This window comes from Pteropus medius, unplaced genomic scaffold (assembly GCF_902729225.1).
Source record: "Pteropus medius unplaced genomic scaffold, Ma_sr-lr_union100, whole genome shotgun sequence".
NCBI lineage: Eukaryota > Metazoa > Chordata > Mammalia > Chiroptera > Pteropodidae > Pteropus > Pteropus medius.
In genome coordinates, this window is record NW_024354502.1 from 18606133 (window position 1) to 18627208 (window position 21076).

The 21076-nt window shown below is 30.3% G+C and overlaps 1 protein-coding gene and 1 pseudogene across 19 annotated transcripts in view; one reads left to right on the top strand and one right to left on the bottom strand.

Moving 5' to 3' along the window:
• The window catches only part of RIMS2 (regulating synaptic membrane exocytosis 2), a 548506-nt gene that overhangs the window by 400170 nt on the left and 127260 nt on the right, over positions 1-21076 (bottom strand). The gene's annotated exons all lie outside the window — the stretch shown is intronic.
• LOC120595894 (uncharacterized) lies at positions 19845-19961 on the top strand (annotated as a pseudogene).

The following is a 21076-nucleotide window of genomic DNA, read 5'->3' on the forward strand; positions in this document are numbered from 1 at the left end:
CTCTGGTGGGCCTTCAGATGGTTTAGATACAGAGAGTCTGTTGCAATGAAACACTGGAGGGCTCCATAGAGTATACCTTTCTCATCTATGGCCATTTTAATCTACTTCTACCATCCAATATAATAAGAACACCCCTCAAAAGTGTTTAGGGAACAAACTCTAAGATATGATTATGGCACCTAAAGACCTAGTCTGTACCAGTAAGCACTCTGTTAGACTTAAACAAAATGCTATTATTTTCTACCTGGAAACAATTAGTCCCTGAAACACAAATAAAGAAATCTCTTGGAATGCACACTGAGAAATGAGGAATACATAATAAAGACATGATTGTCACAATATCTAACTAAGTTGTTCACTTTTAATTTCTAATTTCTCATAATACTAAATGGACCAAAAATTGGAAAACTGATGTTAATAGAGGAAGATTCACCTGGACTGATGCAGACAATTTTACCTAAGCTCATTTGATATGCAAGACAATGTTTTAAATTTTAAATAATATTGAAGCTTAAATCAAAATGACTGAAATTTAAAATCTTTCCACTTCCATACCACCAAACCAGTATTACAAGAAATGTTTAAGGGATTTATTTAAGAAGAAAAAGAAAAAATTAAAAATATGAATAATAAATGGCAATAACTACACATCTATCAACAATTACTTTAAATATAAATGGATTAAATGCTCCAATCAAAAGATAGGGTGGCTGAATGGATAGGAAAATAAGACCCTTACATAAACTACCTACAAGAGATTCACTTCAGATCTAAAGACACGCAGAAAGTAAAGAAATAGAAAAAGATATTTTATGAACATGGAAATAGAAAAAAAAAAAACCTGGGGTAGCAATACTTATACAAAATAGACTTTAACACAAAGGCTATAACAAGAAACAAAGGAAAACCCAGTAATTCCATTTCTGGGTATTTATTCAAAGAATCCCAAAATACTACTTTGAAGGGGCACGTGCATCCATATGTTCACTGCAGCATTATTTACAAGAGCCAAGATATGGAGGCAACCTAGGTATCTATCAATAAATGAATGGATAAAAAGAGGTGGTACATATATACAATGGAATATTACTCAGTCATAAAAAAGAATGAAATCTTTTTATCTGCAATAATATGGATGGACCTAAAGGGTATTGTCCTGAGTAGAAGAAGTCAGACAGAGAGGGGCAAACACCATATGATTTCACTTATATGAGGAACATAAAGAAATAAATGAACAAACAAAACATAAACAAACTCAAATTACAGAGAACATTCTGATGGTTGCCAGATAGAAAGGGGTTGGAGAGATGGGTGAAAAAGGGATAAGATGTACAAATTGCTAGTTATAAAATATTTATGAGGATATAAAGTATAGCCTAAGGAATACAGTCAATAATATTATAATAACAATGTATGGTATTGGGTGGGTTAGATTTATCAGAGTAATCACTTCATAAGTTATAGAAATGTCTAATCACTATGTTGCACACCTGAAACTAATATAGTATTGTATTTCAATTGTAATTGAAAAATAAAAAATTTAAATAAATAAATAAATAGATAGATAGATAGATAGACAGATAGATGTAACAAGGCCAAAGTCCTTTAAAAAAATATTTCCACATCAATTTTGATTTTATGATGCTATTATTTCTTTAAAATAATAATCTCATTTTATGTCTTTTTATTATTTCATCTGCTCAGTTTGGGTTGAGGGCAGGGAAAATTTAGAAATATCAGAAAATACTGATTTCATTCAATCACTTAATTATTCATATATTCACAAGTAGTTACTGAATATCCACTACTATGTGCCAAGCCCTTTGCTACTTAGATAAAGTGATGGAAGAAGACAAGCAAGTTCTTTTCTCATAGGGTTTACAGTCTAGTGGGGGAGATAGACAATAAACAAGCAAATATATATATATATATATATATATGTGTGTGTGTGTATATATATATATATATATATATATATATATATATATATATATATATAAACAAGATACATGTGTGCTTTAGAGAAAACTAAAAAAGTGATAAGCTAGAGAGTGAGAAGTCGTGTTGAATGGGAGTAACAGAGGGTAGTCAGAGAAGGCCTCTCTGTAGTGAGGACAGGAAAAACAGAGGAACAAAGAACAGGGAGGACAAATAGAAATGAATATCGAAGATGGTGGTAGACTTAAACATGTCAATAATTACATTAAATGTTAATATACTAATTAAAACCAGAGATTGCCAGAAGGATATAAAAAGCAAAACCCAACTTGAAGTTATTTATTAAAAATTCGTTATTAACATAGGACCTATGAGGTACTTGTTTATTTGTTTTATCAATTACTGAAGGAGGGGTTTTAAAGTCTCCTAATATTCATTGTGGATTTGTCTACTTTTCTCCTTAAAATTTTCAATAAAGACAAAAACAGGTTGAAAGAAAAAGGATGGCAAAAGATTTATCATAAAAACGCTAAATATCAGAAAGCTGTTGTGGCTATAGTAATCTCAGACAAAGCAGATATCAAATTTAAGAATGTTACTAAACATAAAGAAAAGCATTTCATAATAATAAAAAGGTCGAATCGTCAAGAAAACATAGCAATGCTGAATGTGAGTGACCTAATAATAAAGCTCTCAAACAGATGAAGCCAAACTGAAATTATTACAGAGAAATGTAAGTAAATCCACAATTAGGAGATTTGAACACCTCTCTCAGCAACTTATAAAACAAGCTGACAGAAAAAATTAGTAAAGATTTAGAAGTCTTGAACCACGCCATTAACCAACTTTATCTAAATGATATGTATGAAACAATACATTTGACAACATCAGAAATCATTCCTGGCCATTGCACATGAAATATTCACCAAGAAAGACCACATTTTGTCTCAAAAAATTTCAAAAGATCAATCTCACACGGTATGTTCTCTGACTGCAATGACATTAAATTAGACATCAATAGGATATCTAAAACAATGCCCAAACATTTGAAATTAAAGTAACACATTTTAAAATAACCTATAGATCAAATTAAAAAATCAACAAGGGAAACTTTCAAAACAGTTAAAGCTTATGACAAAATGTAAGCACACATATCAAAATTTATGTGCTAAAGCAGTTCTTAATGGGAAATTTATAGTTTCAAATGCCTGTGTTAGAACAGTATAAAATCAATAAGGTATGCTTCCACTTTAAGATGTCAAAAAAGGAAACCCAAAGTAAGTAGGAAGAAAATAATGAAGTATAGAAAACAACTGTATAAAGAGTAAAGCAAATTTTAAAAAATAATTAAACCAAAATTGATTCACCCCTACAAAGACTGATTTGTGGAGACAGGAAGAAACAGAGACAGACAAAACACAAATTATTTCAACATTAATGATTAATAAGTGGGTATGATAAACAGCTTAAGGGAAATAAATTCAACAACTTAGATAAACTGTACAAATTCTCTCAAAAACAAAACTTACAAAAACACACAAGTAATAATTCGAATGGTTTTATATATCTTTTTGAAAAAATGAATACAAAATTTTAGAACTTCCCACAGAGAACTCTAGACTTAGTTGATTTCATTGGTGAATTCTATCATATACATAAGGGAAAATAATACAAATTCTTTCAGAAATATAAAGAAAGAATAAAACCATTCATTTTATGAGGTCAGCATAACCTTAAAACCAAACCAGAAAAGAACATAGAAGAACAGAAAATAACAGACAAATATCCTTCGTGAACATAGATGGAAAAATCCTTAAAGTACTAGCAAATCAAGTTCAGAAATATATACATGTATTTTTAGAGTATTATATCATAACCAAGTGTATTTTATCTTAAAGATGCAAAGCTGCATAGGAAAATCAAAGATTTTTATTTACCACACAATAAATTAAAAGAGAAAAATCATGTGATGATATCAATAGATGAAAAAAAAAACCTAAATAAAGGCAACATTAATAAGAAAAATATTTTGTGATTTCTTTTCATTGTCCTCCTTGGTCTCTATATGAATTTTACATCAAGTTAAAAAAATCATCTGCCTTTTTATCTCCATATGCGATCCCTATTTTAACCACTTCCTCCATTAAGTGGCCGAATTACTGTAACTAACATGTCTCAGTGACTATCCTTAGAATTGTAGCTGACCAAAAAGCAGCAAAGGACAAAAAAGAGTTAGATGATTTATAACTCTTAAAGATCATGAAGTAGAAAATTAGTATATCAAAAAACCTCTAAACAAAATTGGGATAAATCTGCAACAGAGTAGGAAAACATGTTTGCATGGGGGCAGTGGGAAAAACTTGACAGCAATTACACAACTAAAGTCTTTTAAAATACAACAAAAAGACAAGTTAATAGATTATTTTAATTATATAAGTGAATATATTTTTGTTTCAGATTATTCTGAAGGTTGTCACTAATGCAACTAAACAAGAGAAATAAATGAGAAAGGAGGAAGTAAATTATTGTGTTCAGGCCATACATACTGTTTCATACTGCTAAAACACAAAAGAAACAACTGAAAAACTCCAATAAACAATGTAATTTAGAAAAGTGGTTATGTACAATATTCACGTACAAAAATTAATATATTCCTATATAAAAGTTGAAAAGTAATAGAATATTTCATTTATAATTTTAAAGTAAATGGTTGAGAAATATGCAAAATTAATATAAATAATGCTACTGGGAAATATAAAGGAAGATGAATTAATCAAAAACCATAGTCTAATTTTGAATATGAAAATATAATATAAAAATAACAAGTATTCTTAAATTTACCCATAATTAAATGTGATCCTAGTAAAAAAAAATGCCTATATGATTTATTTGGGAATAAACAAATTGATTCTAACATATAGATGGAAAACAAACAAGCAAATATCGCAAAGAGATTGTCTTTGCAACTTTGAGTAGGCAAAGATACCTCAGGCTGCAGAAAGCATTAACTATAAAAGTTAACAAATTGGACTTCATCAAAATTAAAATTCTCTGTTGTCCAAATACACCATTAAGAAATGAAAAGGCAAGCAACAGACTGAGAGAAAATATTCTTAATACATATATCTGATACTTTTCATCAGAATATGTAAAGGAGAACTGCAAATCGATAATAAAAACAAAAATGAAATTATAAAATCAGCAAACATTTAAGCAGACATTTCACAAGAGAAGTAATATAAATGGGCAAGAGACAATAATAATGCCAAGCATCACTAGTCATTAGGGAAGTGAAAATAAAAACCAAACCACTTCACACTCACCAGAATAAGTTACATGAACAAACCTACAACATCAAAGGTTAGTGAGGCTGTGGAACAACCAGAACTTTCATATATCACTGATGGAAATGTAAACTGCACATTAACTTTAGAAAATATTTTATAATAAAAGTTAAACATATACCTTATTGTCTCAGCAATTCTACTCCTATGTAGTTAAGAGAAATAAAAATATATACTTACAAAAAGACCTGTAACCCAAATGTTTATAGCAGTTTTATTTATTATAGCCAACTTTATTTCATATTGTTACCCATTTATTATAATGCTATTTATTGAGTGATCCATTTTTTATCCACTAATGTGCACAGCTATTTTTCTTCACATATGAAATTTTCATAAGCATTATAGTCCATTTCTGGTCTCTTTAATCTGTGTGCTGATTTTTCTATTTTTGAGCCAGTAGCAAGTACTACATAGTTTAATGGCTATAACTTTTATGTTACTAGTACCTTGTAGCACTAGTCAGTGGCATATTAGAGAGTGGTGGTAAGAGAGGGCCACCCTGCCTACAGGGAATATGGCAGGGGCATATTGTCTGTAAAGAACACTAAAAAGACAACAACAACAACCACCACCACCTAAAAGTTGGCTTGCTTATTATTATCTCCATGTGCAAGCAATTCTAAACCATTTGGTGATAAAGTCTTCCTCCCCATGGGACGGATTACATCAAATCCCTACCCCTTCCTCCATTGTTATACCACTGGAGCTAGATTCCTTACATTGTTCTTCTTTTCTTTTCAAATATTTCTTAGCTATTCTTTATTTCCTTTAAAAAAAATTTGAAGTGTAACCTACAATAAAATGAACAATATTTCAGTTTGATTAGTTTTGAAAAATACATATACTTCCATGTAATCATTACTCTCAAGTTATGTATTATTCTCATCATCCTAGAAGTTCATTCATGCTTTTTCCCTATCAATTCTTCACCCCCATCTCCCCAGAGGCAATCACCCTTCTGAATTCTATATCATAGATAGTTTTGCCTGTTCTTGAACTTCCTATAAATAGAATAATACAGTATGTTTCATAAATTCTGAATAAGTCAGAATTCTAAATATGTAAAATATTGAATATCGCCTCCACCCCACCCCACCCTACCCTAAAATAAGCCACAACAAAATGTTAGAGATTTTGTTTTTGGAATCTTGGAGTAAAGATTTTACTACATGTAATATAAAACCTACATGCTATAAAGACTGATAAATTTGACTACAAGGCAGTTAAACATTTCTACATATTAATAAACAAAATAAAAAATACTGGGATATTTGTAGTATGTGTCATAAAAAAATTATATCCTTTAACATATTAAGGACTTATATTAAATCAAAAAAAAAAAACCTCTAAGACAAATGAGCAAAGAATAGTATATAATACAAAAAATTCAAGTCCTTACTATCATGATAAGGAAAAATATGAAATTAGAACTAAAGTATCCCTTTACTAAAAGAATAGGTAATAGCTGATTAAAGGAAATTTATGAACCAGTCACTTGTAGTGAACACCTTATTAGTTACAAAGACCCATTATGTGAACTCATTAGACTAAAATCAAATGTATCAATTCAAATAGGATTTTTATACCCTAGTTCCATCATGGGTTTCATTCTACTTGACACTTACTTAGCAAAGAAGAAAACAGCTTTCAGATGTACTACAGAATCTGTCTTTATCTTTAAAAACAGAAACCCCATCTCTCCATTTGTATATACATTTGAAACAACATTTGAAAATAAATGCACGAAGTCATAAAACAGTTATATAGTTAGTATGGTTTATAAACTTGTTTATCATTTAAGGCATAAATTACTTTGAAGTGAACTTGCTAGAAAAACTTTCTAAACGGTCACGTGAAAAAAGCAAATGTGCAAAATTATCATACACTTTGAAAAGGGAGTGGACTATGGTGATTTTTCTTCTGCCTTATTCTAGCCCCTATGTTCCCCAGCCCTATATTTAAAAACATAATGAAACTTCTGGTGTTCGATAAAGCATCCTGCATCAATATGAGTATATATTGATAAAAATACTTTGGTGATTTCAGAACTTATGCACAATGCAGAGCTTTGCTCTTCACTGAAAGCATGAACAATACAAAGAAAAAGAATCACAAATAGCTTCTAAACTTAAAAAGATGTTCAACATCACTCATAGTAAGATAAATGCAAATTAAAATTATAATAGAATTGATAAAGATTAAAATTTGGATACATTATGTTGTCAAGAATGTGAGAACAAGTCTTCTCACACATTGTTGGTGAAAATATAAATTAATAAAACCTTTAGAGAGGAAAATTTGCATACTGATCAAAATTTGAAATGGTCTGCAATTCCACTTCAATGAATTTATCCTACATGTACTGTCATATATGCAATGTGACATTGTACAAAAACATGTACAAAACTATGTCTATAATAGTAAAAAATAGTTTTTGTGACATATGTACAAAAACATGTCTATAATAGTAAAAGACTAGATATAATCTGGTTAAATAAATTGTGGCATATCCATACAAAGTAACAATAAATTCATTAAGATAAACGTGATAATTCTATACATATCAACAGAAAATTTTCCAAGATGTACTTATAAGAGATAAATTTAAGTGCAGAATATTTGTGTAAAAATTGGTTGACTGTGGGGAAAAGAGCTGAAAGACAGGAAAACTGGAGGACTAAGGGCCAGCAAAGAAAAAGAAACTTAGTTTTCACAATATATATTTTTTTTTTGAATTTTAAACTATGTCCCTATATCATTTATGCAAATATATGATAATCTTTAAAAGAGGCATGAATGTTTTGCAGATACTGTAACGCAGTGATGAACTTAAATGCTAGAGAGACACAGAAATTGGAGGATAGGAAGGGAGTAGAGGAAAGAGTTAAGGGAACTGAAAGTACCATTTGAGTAGAGGGGCTTGAGAGTAGATACTGCTATAAAAGAAGAAGAAAATAGAGAGAAGGATCATGAAAATAAGACATGTTTATTCAGCCAGGGATGAGGACTTACACAAAAACAAACCTAGCCCATAATGAGTTCTCTCCTGGCTGTCCTGATCAGGACAAAGCCTAAGAGAAACCAAACCGAATCAACAGGGGAATGATACTTGCATATTTACTCCAAATATGCAAATAATCAGGCGAACGGTTTTAAAATGAAAAATTTTCACTAAACTTAGAATGTACAATATATTCAAACATTCAGCAACTTCTCTCTGTCTTTTAATTTACTCAAACTTCTTTCTGCTTTCTTGATGTATTTTTTTCTATATTCTTGTTGAATGGTATGCTGTTTAAATAATATAGTCCAAAATACTTCTATATTGCTGATGAAAAACTCTGGATGCTTATATTGTTCTCCTACCAAACGATGTAAGAATTCTGATATGTGTCAGGCTTACAACAAAAGAGGCAGGATGGTGGTAGTAGTATTTAAACTTGTGATTTTATTATAAGAGTTGGCCCTAACAGTGCTATTATATTCAGTTTCTAGGACAATTTTATTAAGGTCATATTGTATGACTAAATAAAAATGCAAAAGCAAATAAGTTAATCTACTACTGTTAAGACAGCATTTACAGGAATGAAGCTCCACACTACTATTGCCCAGATGAAATGAGACAAAGATCCTTTAACTTAAAAAATACTTTTAAATATATGCTAAATTGCAACTCCCTATGAGAATATATGGAGGGCAGATAAACACATAGGGTACAGAAGTCTGAATAATGTGCTGAAGTGAGAAAAGGCATCAGATTGCAGTGAAAACAAAGAACACATTGCTCTGAAGATCACAGCTGAAGCTGTAACCCAACAGATAATCTTTATGTTTCTGAAATGTGAAAAATACTACAAGACATTTATTATCCTTCCACACCCCTTCATTTCAATAACATTACCATTAGTAACATTTTTTTTATAATAAAGGTTAATCGCCTATCAATAATGAGTGAAATTTTTATTTATTATACCGTCAAGAGATACTTGATAAGAGAACTAATAACTATTGTAAAAAGGGAAAGAGGAATAATTTAAGATCCTCATTAGTCTTTATATAAACAGATAATATTGTCTCTAGACAGTGAAATGAGCATCATTTTGTTCACCAAACCATAATTTCACTATGCTCTCACTAGAATGAGTAGGTCAGTAAGTATTAAAAGATGAACAGTTAGATATATGTTCTAACCTATGGCAAATAATTTACCAGGGAAGTTTAATTTACTTATTTGTTCCACACATTCTAAAAAGTTCAACAAATTCAGATTAATTTACTATTTGCTATCTAAAGTAATTTATATATAACATATGAGCAGATGTGTTAAGTGATCCTAATTCTTCAGACATTGATAGAGGCAAAAGTAGATAGACGAGTATGTGGGCAATGATCAAAATGCATTTCTTTACTCCACTTTTATATTTCTGAAGAACAGAAATATAGATGTTTCTAAATGTTTGTAAGGTTTTCCTAGTGCACACTGCATCTCCTCTAATGTTTCCATTAGGTTTGCTTTTAGCTATACGTAATAGAGAATCTGACTACTGGTAGCAGAAACAAATTGGGGTGGGTATTTTTCTCAAAGGTGTTCGACGGTGTTGGATCAGTTGCTCAACAATGTCATGACTAATGACTCAAATATTCTTGACTTTTTCCTCATCTTTACAAATGGCCTGAAAAGCTTAAGACATCATTAAAAAGTAGTTCCAGCTACATCTTTCTTTTTTATCATGACTTTGAGAAGCCCTCATATATTTTCTAACATCTCATTTGCTAGAACTGTCACAAAGCCATTCCCAGTTGCAAAGAAAGCTAAAACATTTTATGTTTCAAGTCCCTCTACTGGAGATTGCAAGAGAGAGGTTGAAAAAAATCTGTTAGAACAGCCCTTGAACAGAGTCTGGAACAGTCTACTCTCTCAACTACTCAACATTCTGTGCATCATACTGCTAGTAGAAGTGCATGTACTGCCTTAGGGGTTAAATAGTCATAGATAGAATGTTTGCTATCCGAGTTTGAGGTTTCATTAGACACCACCCACAAATGGTTATTTAAATTTAAATTTAATAAAATTAAAAATTCAATTCCTCAGTCACACAAGCCACATTTCAAGCGTTCAATAGCCACATATGACTTAAGCCTACTGCATTGGATGGTGAAGATATAAAACATTTTCATCATTGCTAAAAGTACTATTGAACAGTACTACATAAAGAGTGTCATAAAAAGACTTGTTGAATTTTATTTGCAATGTTCCAAATCCACATAAAATTAGTATACTTTTATCTGTTAGTCAATCCTTAGTTTAAAATATAGACTATTACATCACAAAATCTCATCAGTACATGAAAACCATAGCTCAGTTATCATTAAGTGTCTAATATTTAGGATAGTTGTCAGAATTCACTGTAAAAACTGCAGAGAATAATCAAATTATTATGTATCCTGCATTAACTCTGGATACAAAGGTAGCTTTAGAGATTCTGAAGTCTTTGAATTGCCTGAATTGCACTACTTGAGAATCAGCTAATAGGCTGGCTGGCAGAACGCTGGCAGAACTCTTAGAGAATCTGCTCTGGATTGAGGATGATGCTCAGTCTGAGACATGTATACAGAAATTGACCTGTAGATCTTCAAAACTGGCTTGAAAGTTTGGTAGAATTCCTATAGGTTAAAAAAATAAAAAACCCTGCCAACCCGGAAGGTAGTAGCAGTATCTTTTCTTTTACTCAGAGATTTCATTCTAAAACCACATCGATATTTGCCACCACCTGCATTATCCCAACCTAGTAAACTGAAGACTGCAGAGAATAAAAAATCTCCAAATGACAAAAAAAGGAGGCACTATTTAGAAGATCTCAGCTAAATGATGTCTTCTTTGGGTTTTATGCCAATTGGAATTTGATCTCAGATTTCAGCTAAATGATGTCCTCTTTGGGTTTTATGCCAATTGGAAAATCTGAAAAGGGCTCAAACTTTAGTTTGATTCATCAAAAAAAATCAGAATAGAGAGCATTTATCTATGTTTGCAGGAAGTCACCAGTCTCCAGAGCAGATCCAAATCCAAATCAGAGCTGATATTAATGGAATATTAAAACTTAGGCTATAGTTGAATCCTTTATACCTAAGTATTTTTAAATTATAATTATATCTAATATTTAATATAAAATGAAAGACATACCCAATTCTAAAATATATTAATAAAAATAGAAATATATTAAATACTTATAATCAACTATAAATATATACTTCAGAAAATCCATGTTCAATGTTATTGTGACTCATTATTACAAAGACTGAATCTTTATACTAACTCAGAAGCTTCTTTTAAAATCTCTGATGAGTACATTGATGAGTTTAGGAAAACATTATAAAAGAAATTCTTATCACATTTCTCCTTAAAAAAGAAAAACTAAATTCTAAAGAGGCAAACCTCTTCAAGAATCAAAGTAATCAATTTTTCATCTATAATATGTTTTTCAGTAAAATCAGATAGCATGCTTAAATATATCTTAAAGTATAGCAATTATCATGCACTACAACTGTAACGAAACACTTAGAAATATATAAATTAAATACAGCTATAAAACTAAATTAGCAATAACAATAATAAGAAAAAAAATAATATTAGACAGAAAAAAAGACTCTAACCACTTTGTCCTCCTGGTGTGAATATCCACGAAAGCAAGTCAGAAAGGACAGAAAAGACAAAACAAAAAAAAGAAATAATTAATTCCATTCTTAAAGCAAATAAAAGTTTTTAAAAGTTTGTTAGTGAAATAAAAATTCTGAAAACATCTAATTACATTTTGACTGAAATCTAACATTTAAGAGGAAAACTTTTTCCATACATTTCAGTAAGAACATGCTAGACTATATTAAGATAAGTAAATTAGAATAATTTCTATAAATGCAATTAAATACCCAAACATAAGGAAAAGGAGAATGTTCTTTTCACAAATAAAATCTTAATTAAATACTAAATTCAAGTAAATCAGAGAAACTGAAAAATGTTAAGGAAAAAAGGTTTTATGTACAAAGATGGTAAAACACAGCATCACTGTTTATCTTTAATTTCATCATATACTAGCAAAAGTAGACAAAATGTAATTTTATAGAAATTATGCACATTGCTTCTAAAAGTCATCTATGTGCTGTTAACTTAAGTCTTCTAAACTTTATAATTAAAAAGAAAAAATTAATTAGAAAAAGTCATTAAAGATAAAATATTACTAAAATCGATAATTTGTGGTTAATTTCCCAATATTATAAACGTGGAAAATAAAATGATAATAAACACGATTTGGTCAAGAGAACGCATTTAGATATAATAAAATTAAACTTAATTGCTGTATTTCTCTTTACTTAAATATAAAATAATAATATAGTAAAAGTGATAATATAATAAGAATGACCTGATATATTACAAGAACTTACATAAATTAAAAATCAAAATCATGTGTTTTGAGGTATCATTTTTTCTAAAATATGGGTGGCAATATAACACTCGTGACTAAGAGGAAAAACTCTGCAATCAGAAATACCTATCTTAAAATTCCACCTTTTAAAACAACACACCTAGCTATATATCTTATACAATTTCCTTAAGCTCTCTAAGCCTTTACTTCCATATCTGCACAATAGGAAATTAATATTTTTTGAGAATTAAATAATATAGCATGAAAAGCTCTCAGTACAGTACCTGGCATATAGTTCTGTATCTGACAGTCTAGCTTATTAAAACATAGGATATTGCATTGAACACATAGGATACAGACTTTGCATTAATGTGTTCTTGACTGATTTGTTATAAATGTTAAAACTAAACATCATATAGAAGCTATTGTACAGTCAAGGACAACTATTTATTGCTAACCATTTAGTCCAACAAAAATCATTTTCAAAGCTCTATTATACATGTATCAAGCACTATACTAGATGTCTCAGATGTAAAAAAAATGAGTAAGACAGTTTCTGCCCTCAAGGAACTAAATGTAATGAGAGAGAAGTAAATCACTGCAGAACAAAGAGATGTTCTGAAAGCAAGGGAATAACAAAGCACTATGGAAATGCAAATAAAAGGAAATAACAGGAACCGGAGAAAGGATTAAGATGTTTCTGAGAGGTAAGCTTTAAAGAGTAATGAAAAGAAGGTCAGCAAGATCAGTGAGGGAGAACATTTTATGCAAAGAATATGGCATATGCAAAAAACACAAACAGGACTGACATATTCGGAACATAAGTAGTTTGGAATATAAATGATATGTTAGAACTAAATCTCAGAAGCATAACACTTTCCCAAGATAACTCACATTGCAGAATTTTTTTTTAATTAAAAGAAAAAAATTGAAGTCATAACTAATTAATTTGCTAATAGTTAATTCCTCTTAATAAATAAAACAAGTTCAATTTTAGCTATAACATATACATGAAAAACTTAGCTATAAAATATAATGAAATATTACTGCCATTATATCTTTATCTCTCAATAGAAGAAAAAGATAAACATAAAACCAACCATATGATTTATAAATAAGGCATAAATTATTACCTACCATTTATTCAGTGTTCACTATGCTACAATGTGCAAACTGACTGGAAGGAGGCAAGTCTGGAAGAGCAGCGAGAACAACTAGGAATTGTTGCAATGTTCTGGGTAAGAAACAAATGTAAGAGTGCTGTGAACACGGACTGATTTAGGAGATAATGAGAAGTAAGGCCCCTTAAGACTTGACAGAAGAGGAAGAAGTGGAGAAAGGCTTCCAGAATCTGGCTTGGTCAACTGGGAGGATAAGAGGACAATTCCTTGGTGGGGGAAAAGAGGGAGAGAAACATGAGAAGCAAATTTAGGGAAAATATTGAATTCAGGTAAAGATGAGGTAAATTTGAGATGCCAATTAACACATCCAAGCAGAGATTTTCAGTAAGCAGCTATATAGGTGGATCTGGAGCTCAAAAATAATCCAGCTAGTGAAATCGTATCTGTAAATCATCATCATATGTTTAGTATTTGAAGGTATAATGGTGAATAAAATCTCCCAAGGAAATTGTTAAAGGAAAAAGGAAGAATGAGGATTATGACTCAAATCAAAATGGTTCTCTTTGAACTGGCAAGGCTTCAGAAGAAAAGAATTTCAAAACAAAAGGACTGGATACTCTTCTTATCAGATTTTAGTAATACAATTAAGTTAGAAGTTTCATTGTATTTATAAAACTGATATTAATCTCATTAGTAATAAAATTGGAATTGAGTTGTTTGAAAATCAAAGGTAATGTATAAATACAAAATATCATCAAGGACTTTAAGACAAAGACTGATTTAAATCTCATGTAAATATAAATAATAACCCACTGTGGAGGAATATTTTTATTTTAAACATATGGATACTTGGGATTTTAAATTCACTTTCCTTAAAAGTGAATTTCAACCTAAATCATCTGGATATTTCCCTCAGTTTTACATTTAGTCTGTGTAAAAAATAAATAAATATAAAAAACTAAATGGTTCAATTCGAAGATTAAAAATTAAAATCGTTTTATATGTTTTACACATATTCATTATGGCAGATTCAGTTTATATATGCAATAAGAAATGCACTAACCCACAATACAAATATGATTATCTAACTGAAGAAAACATATGTGAGAACATCGCACATAATAAATGACATATACAGTAGGTAAGAAGAAATCTAATAGCATAAATCTTTTAACAAAACACTTCTATAGCATTCAGTGTGCACCAAGTACATGTCCAAGTGCTTCACAAATATTAATTTATTTTATCTTCGCCAATAACCTTTGCGATAGATACTATTATTATTTCTATTTACAGATGAAGAAACTGAGGCAGAGAGATTAAGCATCTTATACAAGTCGCATAGCTGCTAAGTGGTAAAGATGGAATTCAAACTTAGTGTCACTTCAGAACTTGCGCTGATATGGCTTCAGCACAAATTTACATGGTGAAAATGTATTCCTTCATGATCAGTTTGTAACATTATTTTGCCTCTTTCCACAATGCTAAAATTTATTAGGAGGTATAAAATGTCCTAAGGTTCTGCAAGTTAGACTGATTCTCATAGTCACTACCTTATCCTGCACAATTAGCAAGGCTAATGACATCATTAGGGGAAACAATTTTCTTTTTCTTCCTTTTAAATTCTACAACCGTTCTCTGATAATATTCTCACACTTTCTAGATTATTCAGTTTACAGGTTTGAAATTGAGGGTCCATCCCACCTGATAAAGTCACTTCCGTAATGTTGGGCCTGTAAATTATATAATTCAGATAAGTTTTCCTGCTTTACCTATTCCTCAAATTCCTATAAATACAGTTTTCTAAAACAGTGGTACCCTCAACACTTCCATGTTATATAGTAACATAAGAGAATTAACAAGGCTTCTCGATTACTTTTTTAAAATTATTTAAGCAGTAGAATATTTGGCTATATGAATATACTTTTCAGGTACTTCAAGAATTGCATGGGTAGTCTAGTATTAATTTAAAAATCATAAAACGTTAAACCCAGAAGAAACTTTATAAATCGGTTAGACTGATGCTTTCATTTTACAGATTTTAACACAGAAGCACTAAGACATAAAGTGACACATCAAACAAAAGTAATAGCAGGGCAGGAACAAAACCTGGTACTCCTAAATTTCTCAATATAGGCCAACTCTCTTTCTGGAGAATGTCAAATTTTTCCCAGTACACTGGTATGTGTAATTCTATAAAGTCTAAAAGAAAATTCATATGTGATATGCTTGCCTTGAGTGTATGGAAAATGATTGCATATTGCACTAGCACACTAGCTACAGACTTACAGGTAATCACAGTTACTCGAAATTAAAAAAAAAAAAAAAAGAACTGCCTAGAGGACTGCAAAATACTCTAATCATTATTTTATCTCTCAGTGTACAACTTAAATGCTAATTATTAAAACCACTCATATAAATGATCCTTAAGTACTCATGATTCTTACACAAGGACATGTCAATATTATTCCATTCTTACCATATAATATACCGAATGCACATATACTAATATATTTTAAAAGACTTTTTTAAGACTCACTTTCTTTTATAATCATTATAATGTTATAATTCACTCTGCTTCAAATCTGATAATTTATTATAAAAAAATCATGTTACATTTATAAATTAAACAATTCGATTCTGAAAATTTTACATTTATTTGTTCAAAATCAGATGAATTGTTAAGCAGATAGTAATCTATTTTTTGCACCAAAAGTAAAAGAAACAAAAAATTAATTTTGCCACACTATGAAACTTAAAATAGTCCTCATAAATAATCTGAATGTCTTTCCTACTAGAGTCACCATTCTAAGATTACAAAATAATTCCTCACTTATAAAGTCATGATTTTTAAATTTGACTAAATATATAGCTTTTATTTACTAAGGAAGTATTATCCTAAAAGGGAATAAATGGAAGCAATATTTCATAAAATCTTATTATATTGGAATTTCCATATGTCCTGTACTTCATTTATTTTCTCTGTACTCTAAACGTACTCAAAAGAATTAATCAAATGTTAAGGATGGTTCCACGTGAAAAAGCCTCAAAATTAAAACAAAAGATTATCTTATCTTGATTCTTAAAAAAAAAAAAAAATAACTAAACTAAGATTTTAATCAGCTTTATAATTAAATTTGAAGCTATAAAATATTTCTACTCTCATTTATTCTACTTCATAAGAATAGTTTAGCCAAATTTCACTGAGCTTAATACTTTGGGGCTACGCTAAATCAAAGAAATGTATTCAACATCTATTACAAGCAAAAGGCTTCTATTACATAGGCCAACAGAGCATATATATGATGATCCAATTTGAAAAGAAAAATTAAACTTAATACTCTTTCATTTAGAATATAAACAATTTTTATACATATCATTCAAAGGAATATTTTCCCAAGTAAATTATGACACTCCTATGAGAGGTCTCTTATCTGAACAAAAATGTAGAAAACTAATAAAAGTAATCCAGGGGTATCATTCTTGAGCTAAACTCTAGATTGTTTTTTATGTTTTACTCCCCTGACACTCTCATCAGATCTAAGAAAAAAAAATATGAGAAAACTGGGGAGCACTCCTTCTTCCATAACCCATTTCCATCAGGCTAATTCACAATATATGGAGTTTTATAGTAGCTTGCAATGCAAGGGATTTTCAAAGATTATTCCAATTTTTCACCATACTTAATTTATTGACTAAAACTTCACTCAGCATAAAGGGACCATATGTTAGAAATCAAGAAATATATTTTCAAGCAAACTATAATCAGCTCTCATTAGAGACTGCTTCTGTCCTAAATGAGGTACCAAGGACAAGATTTCTCCACCTGCCTGAAACAAACAAAAAACAGACAAAATACATGTAAGATGGTTTCTAAAACATTGGATATCAGGCAACAAAGGACAATGACAGTGGAAAGATGAGAAACAAGATAAGCTCTACAATTGCCCCCACTCTACTGCTTTGAAAGACTTTTCAGACAACAAAGCAGTACTGAGGAGCTGAAATTCAGACTGGCAGACATCCTAAGGTGAAGGGATTAAAACTGGGACTCTGAAGAGAACACAACTAGATTTCATAGGACAAGTTACCAGAGAAAGCTGCACTGAAAGAGAACACCAGAGATCTGTAGAAGGGCCTTTCAAGTATTCAGCTAAATAATGGTCATTGAGCATATATGTGAGAAAATACCCAACAGTAGGAAAGAAATCATCTAACAGGATTAGGGAAAATAGTTGATATTCCCACATGCAAGACTAAAAAACTCATAATTCATGAGGTATTGGTTAAATACTCAGGAGGGCCTTGCCTTAATAGAAGAGAATAATTAATGCCAAACTGAGCACTGCTCCATATTCATCTAACAAATCACAAAAGCAAGATGCCAAAGTGTCAGATTATTTCCACAAAACTGCATCCTAGCACAAAATTAGAGTTATGGAATGCAAAAATATTCAGCATCCAACGAAGAAATGTATTATGGCATTCAACATAAAATATCAAGTGTGCAGAGTCGGGAAAACACATACCATATAAGAATTATCAATCAAAACCAACCCCAAACTGACAAAAGATGTTAGAATTAGCAAAGAAGGTCATCAAAACAGTTATAGAGTGTATATTCTATATGTTCAAAAAGTTAAGTAGATTGTGAAAGATATAAAAATGTCCAAAATTAAAATTCTAAGACATGAAAGCTATAATGTCTAAGATAAAAAAAAAAAATACATCAGGACATGGTTCCATAGTGTAGCAGTTAGCACGTCTGCTTTACATGCAGAAGGTCCTGGGTTCGCACCTCAGTGGAGCCACGGTCCATGATCTACAGCCATGCCACCCTGAACAAGCCCCATGTCTGATCTCGGAAGCTAAGCAGGGTCGGGCCTGCATAGTACTTGGATGGAAGACCACCTAAGAAGACCAGGTGCTGTAGGCATAAATAATAATAATAATAATAATAATAATAATAATAATAATAATAAATACATCAAATGATATTAATGGCAGATCTGACACTGCAGAAGAAAAGATTAATAAACTTGAAGACATAAAATAGAAAATATAAAAATAAAACACAAACTAAAATTAGTTTATTAAAAAGAACAGAGGTGAGCTATAAGACAACTTCAAACGGCCTAATATATGAGTAACAGAAGTCCCTGAAAGACAGTAGAGAGAGCATGGGCCAGCAAAACCTATGAGGAAATAATGGCCAACATTTTCCAAAACCATAAATTCACAGATCCAAAAAACTCAAAAAACATTTGAAGAAATAAAGGCCAAAATTTTCCAAAACTATAAATTCATAGATCCAAAAAGCTCAAAAAACTCCAAACACAAGAAACATGAAGAAATATATACCAAGAAATATCATAATTAAATTGCACATATAACTAGTGATAAAAAATATTCTCAAAAGGAGCCAGAGAAAAAATACACATTATATACAGGGAAACAAAGATGAGAATGATATCATACTTCTCATGGAAAACAGTGAAAGGGAGAGGCATGAAGCAACATCTTTAACATACTGAAAGAAAATAATTGTCAACCTAGAATTCTATACCCAGCAAAAATATATATTTTTTAAAAAGGCAAAAAATTCAGCATAAAAAGTTGAAGGCATTCAACCCAGAAGATTGCCACTACAAAAAATACTGAAGGAAATCTAGGTAGATAAAAGATGATACCAGATAGAAATACAGATCCACAAAAGTAAATGACTAGCACAAGAAATGGTAATGATAAAAGTAAATAACTACTATTTCTCTTATTATCTAAAACTCTTTAAAAGATAAAAAATTTAAACTAAAGGAAAAACCACGTATTGCGAGGTTTACAAAATAGGCAAAAGGAAAATATACGAAACCAATACCACAAAGTCCAAAAGAGGAGAAATGGAATTACACTATTGTAATTTTCTTATACTATATATGAAATGGTACAATATCAGTTAAGGTTGAATATGATGATTTAAAGATGTATACTATAAATCCTAAAGCAGGCAATAAAATATCAAAATAAATAGTTATAGCTCTCAACACGCCCGATCTCGTCTGATCTCGGAAGCTAAGCAGGGTCGGGTCTGGTTAGTACTTGGATGGAAGACCACCTAGGAAGACCAGGTGCTGTAGGCTTAAAAAAAAAAAAAAAAAATTATAGCTAATGATCCAACAAAGGAGATAAAAATACTTGGTTAATCCAAAAGAAGACTGAAATAGAAAGATATAAACAAAAATCAGAAGGTACAAGTAGGAAAAAAAGGAAAATGTTATAATAAAATCTAATCATGTCAATAATCACATTAAATGTAAACTGTCTAAACATTCTAATTAAAACACAGAGATTGTCAGACTAGATAACAAAGCAAGATCCAATTATATACTACCTATAAGAAAAATACTTTAACATGAAGGTATAAATAAACTTCAAGTAAAAGAATAGAAAAACATAAACCACATTAGTACTGCTCAATAGAAAGTTAGAGTGGCCATATTCACATCGGACAAAGTGAATTTCAGAGCAAAGAATATTACCAGGAATAAAGAAAATCACTTAATAATGATAAAGAGGTCAATTAATTAAGAGGACATAATAATGCTAAACGTTTAAGCACCTAAAAATAGAACTTAAAATCATATTAAATATAAACTGATAGAACCTCAAGGGGAAACAGACAAATCCAAGTATAGTTGTATAATTCAATATACTTCTCTTAATAATTGATAGAATAAAAAGGAAGAAAATCAACAGGGTGATAGTAACTTGAACAACTCTATTAACCAACTTGACCTAATGGAAATTTTTTAAAATTATGTCCAAAAATAGCAGAACATACATTCTTTTCATGTGTAAACAGAACATTTACCAAAATAAATCACATCTGGCCCATAAAATAAGTATCAATACATTTCAAAGGATTTAAAGTATACAAAGTATATTCTGGGACTACAACAGAAATAAATTAAAAATCATTAACAAAAAGATCTTTAGAAACCCCACAATATTTGGAAAATAAATAATATACTTATTAATCATCCATGGGTCAAACAAGAAAAAGAAAGTTAGAAAATATTTTTAACTGAATGAAAATTAAGAGACAACATAGCAGAATTTGGGGAATGCCACTGAAGCATGTTTTTAGAGGAAATTTACAGCATATGCTTCTGTGTTAGAAATGAAGTCTCAAAGCAATGACTTCAGCTTCCACCTTAAGAAACCAGAAAAAGGTGAAAAAATTAAACCCAATGTA